We start from the raw sequence: 13,783 nt of genomic DNA, 5'->3' as shown, positions 1-13,783 counted from the left end.
TGAAACACGTGTATGGGGTTGCTGGTGGTACTCTCGTTCAGATTGGAGTTGCCATTGTATTTCGGTGCTGGACTGCCCCTGGGCAGGACAAAGACTGATATGCAAATGGATATTTCCCATCTGTGAAAGGCACAGTGAGTAAAAGCAGTGGCTGCGAACTCTCAAGTGGTTAATAACCACTGAACAGGTTATCATGTCTGTTCTTGCGAGAGAGGGGCGCCCGCTACCTTGTAAAACTGTCAGACCATGCACCTATACTGAGTCAGGTAACATTACCTGGAGTGAGACCGATGAGAAGGCAATGTGTTTTTAAAAGTGAGGAATTGTCAGATTCCGTTTTTCGGCAGGCATCTTGGATAGTATTACCAATTATTTTAAGGAGACTGATGGCTCAGTAGAGTTGGAGGCTATGATATGGGACGTCTTTAAATGTGTCATTAGAAGAGAGTGTATTGCTAAAGAGAGTATATTGTTGGCGATCAGAGCAGAATTAACTGACAGTGAGCGGAAACGTAGGGATCTTGCCACTGATGTGAACAATATCACTGACCCCAGTATGCAGTATCGAATAATGGTAGAGCTGCAGAGGTTTACTGAAACAGCGATTCAAAAGACGAGCGTTGTTATGACACTATGGTGAGGGGAAGAGACCGGGTAAGGCATGGGCATGGCGGGCAAGTGTGGAAAACTTGTATGCACATATAGCCTCTCTCAGGGACAGTCCTGGGGTGCTGAAGGGCACTGATGCCGACATAACTCGGATGATCGGGGAAGTTTACTCGAGTCTATACTCTTCACAACTAAAGTCTTCACAGCCGACCCTGGAGGCGTTTTTGGATCAGATAGCACTATATTGGTTCAGTCAGGAAGAAAGGGAATGGCTCAGTGCTCCCATCACCTTGTCAGACATACAAAAGGCTATTCAGGACCTTCCCTCTGAGAAGACCTTAGGCCAAGATGGCCTTACAGTAGACTTCTACTAGGCTTGCTTTGCTGTGTTGTTGCTGCATCTACTGGAAGTGTATGGAGAAGCCTTACGAGTGGGGAAATTACCAGATTCCATGAGTTAGGGAGTGGTGATAGTGCTACTGAAGAGTGGGAAGGACCCTATGGAGTGTGGGTCTTATCGGCCCATATAACTTATTAATATGGATAATAACATCTTAGCAAATATTTTGGCTACTGTACTAGCACTATTAATGACAAAATGTGTTTGGGTTGACCAAGCAGGGTTTGTACCAGGAAGGTTGACCTCCTACGGACTCAGGTGGATTTTTGGCCTGATGTCCATGGTAGATCAATCATTTCTGGTGTTGGTGGCTCTGCTCAATGCAGAAAAGGCCTTCGACTCTGTTGAGTAGCCTTTTTTGTTTACTGTGCTGAGAAGGAACGGAGTTGGGAAAGGGTTTGTCCATATGGTGTCTCTGTTATATACTCTACTGGTGGCTAGGAGAAGAGTTAATGGACAAATGTATGCCCCAATTGGGTTGGGAAGGGGAAAGAGCCAGGGTTACCCACTGTCTCCCCTGGTCTTCGCGCTTGCAATCAGATCTCTGGCTGAGTTCATAAAGGGAAGCATACAGAAAAACTAGTAATATCTTTGTATGCGGATGACATTGTTCTGTGTATAAGAGATCCTGAATGGAATCTCTGATCCGTTATGTCCGACGTACAGATTTTCGGGAGAATGTCTGGCTTAGGGATAAATGCAGGGAAGTTGCTGTTGTTCCCGCTGACTCAAGTGGTTAGGGAATACCGGGTGGGTTCGTGTTTCAGTGGCAATTAATATCTACAAAATGTTCGAAAATATAATTGCCTAGATCACTGACGATACTCTGGAAAAAATGTCTACGGTAAAGCTCTAGAACAGGCAAGGCTGGCGATGGACCGATGGAAGAAATCATCTCTTGCTTTATATGGCAGGATCTCCCGAGTGAAGATGATGTTGGTCCCAACATTCATGTTGTCTCCCTACATGTACCTTTGGTGACTCTAGCGGCCTTTTTGAAAGAGTTTAAAGCTATGATATCCATGTTTATACGGGCTGGTAATCAGCCATAGGTGGGTTGGAGGAAGTTGCACCACTCAAGCGAGAGGTGCTGGAACCCCCTTATTTTGAAATATATTATTTGGCTGTCTAGGCCCACTATCCATGTTATTGGTATGATTCGGCCCGAGAAAGGTCCCCCATGCAAATATAGAGATGGCTGGTGGTGCTATCACTTCTAAGGGTGGTTGTATTCACAAAACCTCCTAACGGGTAATAGAGTGAACTGCATAAAGAAAGCATGGGGGACCTGTCACTATACTCACTACAGCTGCCAGTCATGTATATTCCTGCGATCCTTCTCACTGAGGAAAACCTTTATGTGAAGTGCATGTAAAGACAGGGGTTGCCCAAGTTTCAATATGTGTTCCCGCTTGGGCAGTTTCTCACATTAGTGTGGTTCAAAAGGCAGGGGGCTGGGGAACTACCCCGCTTGATATCTTTCTGTATTTAGGCACACCCTGGAAGCAATGTTCCCTACTTTTCACAGGTCCCCGGAAGTTTTGTCCCTGCTGCACTTTGTCATATGGGTGGCGGGCAAGGGGAGACTGGTGTCTGAAATATATGCCAAGGTATTCTACAAATAGGTTGGCTTGTCAGCTGCAGCACACCTAAAATGAGCAGATTCTATCCTGATGGATGTGTAAGATGCTATCAAACCCTGTCCACATTCTTACACCTGGCATGGCAATGCCCCTCAATAAGGGTTTATTGGGCTGAGGTATTTCACATTTTGCGAGATTTTATCCAGGAGCACATAGAACCTGACCCTTTGGTAGCATTGTTGAGGTCCACAAGAGAGATTCCCAGGCATTCAAGGAGACTCGCCTTTCTAATGCTTGTCTTAGCCAAAAGATGTGTGGCCCTGGTATGGGGGGAGAAAGTCTTACCCACAAAAGAACCATGGTTGAAAGATGTTGCATATTTTTCCCATGGAAACTGAATACAGGCTTATTTCTCATGTTAGTGCCTGACGCGTTGCTATATGGGACCCGCATAAGCAATAGCTGATGGCAATGCAAGGTCCTTCTACGGGGGTGTCAGACATCGAACCTGATACAGACGCTGTATCAGAGCGTATAATGTGGTGTATAACTAAGTTGAGATATTGTTGCACACCAGTGAATTCCTGAAGCTGTCTTGTATAAAATAATAAAAATAAGTCTGAAAAAAAGAAAGAAGTCTGAACAGCCTGGTATCTGTAAGTATGAGGGTAGGTTTAGAAGCTGCTTGAGAATAACTTGATCCATTACCCCTACAAGTGTTTTATTTCCCACAATGTTTTTAACTTGGCCCTGAACTGGTGCATCTTTTTCTGGGATGTTCCAGTGGGTGCCAATTGCATCTCTCACAGTTTTTGCTGACACATCTCAGAGACATAGCGTAGACACTATATGATGGCATCGATCATTGTTTCATAGTCAGTTTGTCAGTATGGTGGGTTTTTACTGGTCTCCTTTACAGCACAGCAATGGGCAGGCTGAATAGTTAGTTTGTCCATGTTTAATAGGAGGTCTAGAATACCCACGTTAAATAGGGAACAATTTATTGGGGCCAGAAAGTCTTCTCTCACGGAATCCCTTTGGCAATACAATCAAGGTTCTTTAAAAAAGTCTGGATATTCCCTGCCCACAAATATTTGGAGCAGTGAGATTGAGCAAGTAGGTTGGGGATGTTCTTCAGCCCCTCTCAGTGGTCCTTAACAGTTAGGAGAGGGATTTTCCATCTTGCACACATAGGTAGTCCTTCATAAAAATGTTCTTCAAAATCTAGTCAGTGTAGAACATGTTTTTGTTTCACCTGCTTGTACATCCATGCGATCCAGACACACACGGTTGTTTCAAGTAGAGTCAGACAATCCTTGGAGGGTATTATGGGATGTACCTTTGCTGATTACTTCTTTTTGGTGGGGCTGAATCTCTTGAAATTGGCTTTTTTAAGCTCTGGCAATTCTCTGCCTCCCAGGCTTCTTCATTTGAGGTGAACTGATTGGAAAGGTCCCTGTCAGTTGCAATAGGGGGGAAAGGTATCTGTGGAGGATTCTGTTTTAATTCTGAGGCCACTGGGAAGGCTAGTGGTGGTAACTCCCAAGACCAAGCCAAGAACAAACTTCTGACACCATATGTCACAGAGACATTAGGGACACATTGAGAACACACTTTCAGTTACTTGAAAACATTTGTATGAACAGGGGTTTTATTCAGAGTTCACAGCAACTGGGGATAAGAATGATCGGAATGGATTTTTTCTTAAAGACGAGTCTGAAGCAAAACTAAAATGACACATGGATAGAGCTCCCTCCTAATTCTCCTCTTTCTTTATATTACTGACCAATCCTGCTCAGATTGATACACGTCTCTTCATTAGTCCTGTCCCAGACAATTTGTAGTTTTGAAGTACATTTTTGTAAGGTTCCTCAGGGTACTCAGTAACTCTGCCTATGGGGATTACTGTTCTCTATATTGTTTCTGTGGGTCTTTCGTACATAGAGGGAGTACACATGCGGGCAAAAAACAAATTAGTTCTCTCCCATTTTACTCAAAGTAATTCCTCTGGTCCAAATAGTCTCTGTCCTGACCTCTCCCCATTTTCATTCACAGTATCTGGCACATCATTGCTCAGATCAGTGAAATACTTCCCGGTGTGTGAGTGATATTGCCCCGTCGGCCACTAGTTGGGTAGTGTTACTGAGGTATTGGAGGTACTATTGTTGAAGCTTTAGCCTTTTCATAAACAGGCTCCATAATATCACCCAGAGATGTGGCAGTGAGGATGGATTCTAATGTGGGGTTCTGTATCTCCTCTCAGTCTCATTGCCCTGAATCTACAACCAGACAAACCTGGCTCACGTACCTCCTTGCTAAGTTGACACACTATTTTGTACCAATCAGCTTGTTGCTGGAACTTGAGAAAATAAAGGGGCAGGCAATCCTCTTGTTTGTGTATGGGGGCCTGACTGTGGAGGGTAAATAGGGAATAACAGAATACAGTATAGAGTCAACGGCTACCCCTATCATAGACGCACAGGAGGTGCACCTATACTACAGTGAGGATAACTAACATATATGCTAATCCAAGGATCACAAAAGGGAAGGCTGTATCATAAAACAAAGTTTAATTGAGGGTTTAACAATAGAAAATTAGGGAAAAGGCCTAAACAGCACAAAATATATAGAAATACAAAGGAAACCAAAACAAATAATGGTGGGTTAGCAACAACCAACATGCAATTTCATGTGCTTCTTTTATCAATAGCGGCACACACTCATTGTCAACACATTTATTGGGTGTTTCTGGTTCAGGTGACAAATGGAAAACCTGTAGAGGAGGTCCCAGACATGGCCTGCACCCCTTTCCCACATTTCGAGGTACCAGGAGCGTACTCACTGAGGTATGTGACATATGAAGAGCAAATGAGCCTACAAAGAGCTGCACTGGGACTCTGCCAAGTATACATCAGAAGATCCATACCGATTGAAGCCCCCATAACCAGACAACCTTGGGCAGCACAGTACCCTATTAGACAGCCATACCAGCCGCTGATACGAAATGAGGAGTACCTACACACGGTTCACGAAGAGACCCCAAAAGCCTTAATGTAAGGCCAGTGGAAATGACACAACGGCCTGAACAGACCCATGAATGAACAAAAGCAGCTGTCGAAGATAACACGCCAGTGCGAGTAACTACGAAAATGAATGGAATAGACACAGAGAGGAGACAATATTACAACGTGAGGAAACAGTGCTACGAGACAAGATGGAAGCAACCGTCCTGTTAACATGTGTAAATAGGCTTGAAACGCAATATGCTAAAAAATCGATATAGCTTGCAATGCTTAGTAGAAGATAGAGCGGCAAGCGCCAACCATATATCTACCTCAATAATGCACACTATACAAGTGCTACTCCATTTTGTAAAAGCAGAAAGGTACCCAGGCGGCCAGAGGCCTGACAGGCCAAGTTTCGAAACCCAGCCAAAGGCAAGAGAAAGAGCGGAATCGAAACTCAACAAAGAGCGGCTCATGCCTAGGAAATCGAGGTCAACCGGAGAAGGGGAGGAGAGCGACAGCTCACAAGACTCCAACTTCAGAGCATACCAGCCTGCCTCATGAAGGTCAAGATAAGGGGGGCCCATGCAGGTGGTGAGGCTGAAACAGAATTAAATGCACTAAAAGCTGGAAACTGAAGCAGATTCATGGTGAACTAACACGTGACCAGCCAGGCGCGAAGAAGTACCATCGCCTGATATCATCCAGGACCCAAGGATGCCATACATTTTCCCGATAAGAGACTACAGTTTCGAGGCCATCCTTAGCCACCGAATTGACACATTGCCCTAAAACACTGATTTATGGAAGGGAGGCAGGGTGAAACTTGGGACACCAGGCACAGGAGTGTCCATTCTGCATGCTGTTAATCAAAAGTGGAAATGTATGTCTACGGGTGTAACTTGCCCAATCACAATGGACCAAGTTATCTGGAGTCCTACAGATAGTGTAACCAATAGGACGTCATAGTTGTAGTGACGTCTATCACGCGTGATGTAGAGGGATGGGCGTAGATGCCCACCCCATAAGAGTAATTCAATCCGCATGCCCTATTATCATATACAGATATAACACCTATACTTAAGTTACCTTTCCTAACCAATTATATTTCTTGATGATTTTTGTAAAGTTAGACGTCAATGATGATGAGTTGTATGCATAATAGTGGCTGTTCAACTGAAGTTCGAGGAAGTCGGAGCGAGACAGGTGATCGCAACGCTGCTGATTTCCATTTGCTTCTCTGTTTGATGTAATTGTCATTAAACAGACTTCCCTTTTCCAACTTACTGAGTCCTCATTAGTGAAAAGTGTTGGAGTAAGTGAATCCTGCACTCCCTGTCCTCACATGGTGCGGCTATCTTGTCTTACAAGTTCTGGAGGGTGCGCGCTGACCTATGGGCCCATCAGTAACTTCTTCCCCTCCTGAACAAACCTCAGTTGCTGCGATGATGAGGCAAGGATTGCTGTGGGTACCGAACTGTTGTCAGCACTCAAATGGTGGAGTAAGGCTGCTGTAGAGGCTGGGTTCACCTAGAGCGTTAAAAAGGATGTGTTTTGAAATGTGTTTTTAAAATGTGATTGTCCCATAGAAGAATTAGGGAGAGGGACACTGCAGAAGGTAACCTACCAGCAAATATTCAGGTGTCGTCTTGAGAATAACGGGTAATTTCTGCTGTCATTAATACAAGCACGAAGATAGATTTAGATACGGCAAGGACTGGTATCTGATGAGAAAGAAAGGCTTAGAGTTAGACCAGAATTGGAGTCAAAAATGGGTTGTAGGTATTCTTAAAGTTGAACAAGGCCTACCTGGCATCTCAAGATGACCTCTCAGTGAGATGGCAGATGGAAATAGATGGGTGGCTCTGATAGTAGGAATGCCAACCGGTCAAAAAGTCAATAAATTCGGGCTCCTGGGAGGAATCACAGGAAAACCTAGAATAAAATCAGGGAAAATGGTGGTTTATGCAAGGCCGGCCAGGAGTGGAAGATAAATAGAGTGAGGCCGTAGGTGCTTAACTAGAGTAGACACCCATGTTGATGGAGTCCAGTGGAATGGTCATATCATGGGTGCTGGCAGTGTGCCATTCTACAGAGAGGTGCACAAAGCAGTCTGCGTTGGCTGAAGTGATGATTAGTGTAATGATAGGCTACAGAGATCCGTGGATATTCAGAGGAGTGAGCAGGGGGGCTTTGGCAGCAGTGCTGTGGTTCACAGCGGTTTTGTGAAAAAGAATGCAGGTCGGAGCGGACGGGCCACTCGACACCCAACAACCAACTAAACAAGAAAAATAGGGGAAAGAACACTGTGTGAGTAATGTGTCCAGCGCAGGAAAAGGGTCTGACCTCTCGGCTGCAGAGCTGTCTCATAGCTGGAGACGAGTGTAACACTTCTGCACATGTGCAGAAGGGAGGTTGTTGATCTGTGAAGAAACATCTTTATTGAGCCGCCTGCTGCATAGACACGAGTGGCAATGTAAAACAGAAAGGTGATGACTGGAAGGTTTTAAATTAATCATTCTCTGGGCAACCCTCCAGACCATCGTTTGTCAGCCTGACAAGCCATTACAGAAGGGGAAAAACCATATGCAAATCAGGCTTGGTCCAACCCCAAAAGGGGCAGTCCAGCCTGAATTGCTAGGTCACATACCTTCTGCACGAGACCACAAGCATCCCCAGACATGTTTCAGCCTTGTTGGGCGTCATCAGTGAGGAGTAGCTTGGGTCTATAGGCCCGGCAGACTCGGGACCCACGTCTGGGCATACCCGTCCCACTCGGGGTGACTTTAGCAAAACAGAAAGGTGATGGCTGGAAGGTTTTGAATTAATCATAACCACAGGCAAAGCTCTGGGAAACTCTCCAGACCATCATTTTTCAGCCTGACAAGCCATTACAGAAGGGATCAAAAACCATATGCAAATCATGCTTGGTCCTACCCCAAAAGAGGCAGTTCAGCCCGAACTGCTAGGTCACATCCCTTTTGCAGGAGACCACAAGCATTCCCAGACATGTTTCAGCCTTGTTGGGCGACATCAGTGAGGAGTAGTTTGGGTCTCTAGGCCCGGCAGATTCGGGACCCACGTCTGGGCATACCCGTCCCACTCAGGGTTACTTTAGCAAAACAGAAATGTGATGGCTGGAAGGTTTTGAATTAATCATAACCACGGGCAAAGCTCTTGGCAACCCTCCAGACTATCATTTTTCAGCCTGACAAGCCATTACAGAAGGGATCATAAACCATATGCAAATCAGGATTGGTCCTACCCCAAAAGAGGCGGTTCAGCCCGAACTGCTAGGTCACATCCCTTTTGCAGGAGACCACAAGCATTCCCAGACATGTTTCAGCCTTGTTGGGTGACATCAGTGAGGAGTAGCTTGGGTCTCTAGGCCCGGAAGACTCGGGACCCATGTCTTGGCATACCCGTCCCACTCAGGGTGACCTTAGCAAACCAGAAAGGTGATGTCAGGAAGGTTTTGAATTAATCATAACCACGGGCAAAGCTCTGGGCAACCCTCCAGACCATCGTTTTTCAGCCTGACAAGCCATTACAGAAGGGGAAAAACAATATACAAATGTGGCTTGGTCCTACCCCAAAAGGGGCAGTCCAGCCTGAACTGCTAGGTCACATCCCTTTTGCAAGAGACCACAAGAATCCCCTGACATGTTTCAGCCTTGTTGGGCGTCATCAGTGAGGATTAGCTTGGGTCTCTAGGCCCACAGACTCGGGACCCACGTCTGGGCATACCCGTCCCACTCGGGGTGACTTTAGCAAAACAGAAAGGTGATGGCTGGAAGGTTTTGAATTAATCATAACCACGGGCAAAGCTCTGGGCAACCCTCCAGACTATCATTTTTCATCCTGACAAGCCATTACAGAAGGGATCAAAAACCATATGCAAATCAGGCTTGCTCCTACCCCAAAAGGGGCAGTCCAGCCCGAACTGCTAGGTCACATCCCTTTTGAACGAGACCATAAGCCTCCCCAGACAAGTTTCAGCCTTGTTGGGCGTCATCAGTGAGCAGTAGCTTGGGTTTCTAGGCCCGGCAGACTCGGGACCAATGTCTTGGCATACCCGTCCCACTCGGGGTGACCTTAGCAAACCAGAAAGGTGATGGCTGGAAGGTTTTGAATTAATCATAACCACGGGCAAAGTTCTGGGCAACCCTCCAGACCATCGTTTTTCAGCCTGAGAAGCCATTACAGAAGGGGAAAAACCATATACAAATCTGGCTTGGTCCTACCCCAAAAGGGGCAGCCCAGCCTGAACTGCTAGGTCACATCCCTTTTGCAAGTGACCACAAGCATCCCCTGACATGTTTCAGCCTTGTTGGGCATCATCTGTGAGGAGTAGCTTGGGTCTCTAGGCCCGGCAGACTCGGGACCCACGTCTGGGCATACCCGTCCCACTCGGGGTGACTTTAGCAAAACAGAAAGGTGATGGCTGGAAGGTTTTGAATTAATCATAACCACGGGCAAAGCTCTGGGCAACCCTCCAGACTATCATTTTTCAGCCTGACAAGCCATTAGAGAAGGGATCAAAAACCATATGCAAATCAGGCTTGGTTCTACCCCAAAAGGGGCAGTTCAGCCCGAACTGCTAGGTCACATCCCTTTTGCAGGAGACCACAACCATCCCCAGACATGTTTCAGCCTTGTTGGGCATCATCAGTGAGGAGTAGTTTGGGTCTCTAGGTCCAGCAGACTCGGGACCCACGTCTGGGCATACCCGTCCCACTCAGGGTGACTTTAGCAAAACAGAAAGGTGATGGCTGGAAGGTTTTGAATTAATCATAACCACGGGCAAAGCTCTGGGCAACCCTCCATACCATCGTTTTTCAGCCTGACAAGCTATTACAGAAGGGGAAAAACCATATGCAAATCAGGCTTGTTCCTACCCCAAAAGAGGCAGTCCAGCCTGAACTGTTAGGTCACATCACCTCTGCACGAAACCACAAGCATCCCCATACATGTTTCAGCCTTGTTGGGCATCATCAGTGAGGAGTAGCTTGGGTCTCTAGACCTGTCAGACTCAGGACCCACGTCTGGGCATACCCGTCCCACTCGAGGTCACTTAAGCAAAACAGAAATGTGATGGCTGGAAGGTTTTGAATTAATCATAACCACGGGCAAAGCTCTGGGCAACCCTTCAGACCATCATTTTTCAGCCTGACAAGCCATTACAGAAGGGGAAAAACCATATGCAAATTAGGCTTGGTCCTACCCCAAAAGGGTCAGTCCAGCCCGAACTGCTAGGTCACATCCCTTTTGAACGAGAGCATAAGCATCCCCAGACATGTTTCAGCCTTGTTGGACGTCATCAGTGAGGAGTAGTTTGGGTCTCTAGGCCCGGCAGACTTGGGACCCATGTCTTGGCATACCCGTCCCACTCGGGGTGACCTTAGCAAACCAGAAAGGTGATGGCTGGAAGGTTTTGAATTAATCATAACCACGGGCAAAGTTCTGGGCAACCCTCCAGACCATCGTTTTTCAGCCTGACAAGCCATTACAGAAGGGGAAAAACCATATACGAATCTGGCTTGGTCCTACCCCAAAAGGGGCAGTCCAGCCTGAACTGCTAGGTCACATCCCTTTTGCAAGAGACCACAAGCATCCCCTGACCTGTTTCAGCCTTATTGGGCGTCATCAGTGAGGATTAGCTTGGGTCTCAAGGCCCGGCAGACTAGGGACCCACGTCTGGGCATACCCGTCCCACTCGGGGTGACTTTAGCAAACCAGAAAGGTGAGGGCTGGAGGTTTTGAATTAATCATAACCGCGGGCAAAGCTCTGGGCAACCCTCCAACCCTCCAGAGCCGCCTGCTGCATAGACACGAGTGGCAATGTAAAACAGAAAGGTGATGACTGGAAGGTTTTAAATTAATCATGCTCTGGGCAACCCTCCAGACTATCATTTTTCAGCCTGACAAGCCATTACAGAAGGGATCAAAAACCATATGCAAATCAGGCTTGGTCCTACCCCAAAACGGGCAGTTCAGCCCGAACTGCTAGGTCACATCCCTTTTGCAGGAGACCACAAGCATCCCCAGACATGTTTCAGCCTTGTTGGGCATCATCAGTGAGGAGAAGTTTGGGTCTCTAGGTCCGGCAGACTCGGGACCCACGTCTGGGCATACCCGTCCCACTCGGGGTGACTTTAGCAAAACAGAAAGGTGATGGCTGGAAGGTTTTGAATTAATCATAACCACGGGCAAAGCTCTGGGCAACCCTCCATACCATCGTTTTTCAGCCTGACAAGCTATTACAGAAGGGGAAAAACCATATGCAAATCAGGCTTGTTCCTACCCCAAAAGAGGCAGTCCAGCCTGAACTGTTAGGTCACATCACCTCTGCACGAAACCACAAGCATCCCCATACATGTTTCAGCCTTGTTGGGCATCATCAGTGAGGAGTAGCTTGGGTCTCTAGACCTGTCAGACTCAGGACCCACGTCTGGGCATACCCGTCCCACTCGAGGTCACTTAAGCAAAACAGAAATGTGATGGCTGGAAGGTTTTGAATTAATCATAACCACGGGCAAAGCTCTGGGCAACCCTTCAGACCATCATTTTTCAGCCTGACAAGCCATTACAGAAGGGGAAAAACCATATGCAAATTAGGCTTGGTCCTACCCCAAAAGGGTCAGTCCAGCCCGAACTGCTAGGTCACATCCCTTTTGAACGAGAGCATAAGCATCCCCAGACATGTTTCAGCCTTGTTGGACGTCATCAGTGAGGAGTAGTTTGGGTCTCTCGGCCCGGCAGACTTGGGACCCATGTCTTGGCATACCCGTCCCACTCGGGGTGACCTTAGCAAACCAGAAAGGTGATGGCTGGAAGGTTTTGAATTAATCATAACCACGGGCAAAGTTCTGGGCAACCCTCCAGACCATCGTTTTTCAGCCTGACAAGCCATTACAGAAGGGGAAAAACCATATACGAATCTGGCTTGGTCCTACCCCAAAAGGGGCAGTCCAGCCTGAACTGCTAGGTCACATCCCTTTTGCAAGAGACCACAAGCATCCCCTGACCTGTTTCAGCCTTATTGGGCGTCATCAGTGAGGATTAGCTTGGGTCTCAAGGCCCGGCAGACTAGGGACCCACGTCTGGGCATACCCGTCCCACTCGGGGTGACTTTAGCAAACCAGAAAGGTGAGGGCTGGAGGTTTTGAATTAATCATAACCGCGGGCAAAGCTCTGGGCAACCCTCCAACCCTCCAGAGCCGCCTGCTGCATAGACACGAGTGGCAATGTAAAACAGAAAGGTGATGACTGGAAGGTTTTAAATTAATCATGCTCTGGGCAACCCTCCAGACTATCATTTTTCAGCCTGACAAGCCATTACAGAAGGGATCAAAAACCATATGCAAATCAGGCTTGGTCCTACCCCAAAACGGGCAGTTCAGCCCGAACTGCTAGGTCACATCCCTTTTGCAGGAGACCACAAGCATCCCCAGACATGTTTCAGCCTTGTTGGGCATCATCAGTGAGGAGAAGTTTGGGTCTCTAGGTCCGGCAGACTCGGGACCCACGTCTGGGCATACCCGTCCCACTCGGGGTGACTTTAGCAAAACAGAAAGGTGATGGCTGGAAGGTTTTGAATTAATCATAACCACGGGCAAAGCTCTTGGCAACCCTCCATAGCATCGTTTTTCAGCCTGTCAAGCCATTACAGAAGGGGAAAAACCATATGCAAATCAAGCTTGGTCCTACCCCAAAAGAGGCAGTCCAGCCTGAACTGTTAGGTCACATCACCTCTGCACGAAACCACAAGCATCCCCATACATGTTTCAGCCTTGTTGGGCATCATCAGTGAGGAGTAGCGTGGGTCTCTAGGCCCGGCAGACTCAGGACCCACGTCTGGGCATACCCGTCCCACTCGGGGTCACTTAAGCAAAACAGAAATGTGATGGCTGGAAGGTTTTGAATTAATCATAACCACGGGCAAAGCTCTGGGAAACCCTCCATACCATCATTTTTCAGCCTGACAAGCCATTACAGAAGGGGAAAAAACATATGCAAATTAGGCTTGGTCCTACCCCAAAAGGGGCAGTCCAGCCCAAACTGCTAGGTCACATCCCTTTTGAACGAGACCATAAGCATCCCCAGACAAGTTTCAGCCTTGTTGGGCGTCATCAGTGAGGAGCAGCTTGGGTCTCTAGGCCCGGCAGACTCGGGACCCATTTCTT

This window comes from Ambystoma mexicanum, chromosome 10 (genome assembly GCF_040938575.1).
Source record: "Ambystoma mexicanum isolate Mex_15411 chromosome 10, UKY_AmexF1_1, whole genome shotgun sequence".
Lineage (NCBI taxonomy): Eukaryota > Metazoa > Chordata > Amphibia > Caudata > Ambystomatidae > Ambystoma > Ambystoma mexicanum.
Note: the sequence above shows the minus strand (reverse complement) of the source record.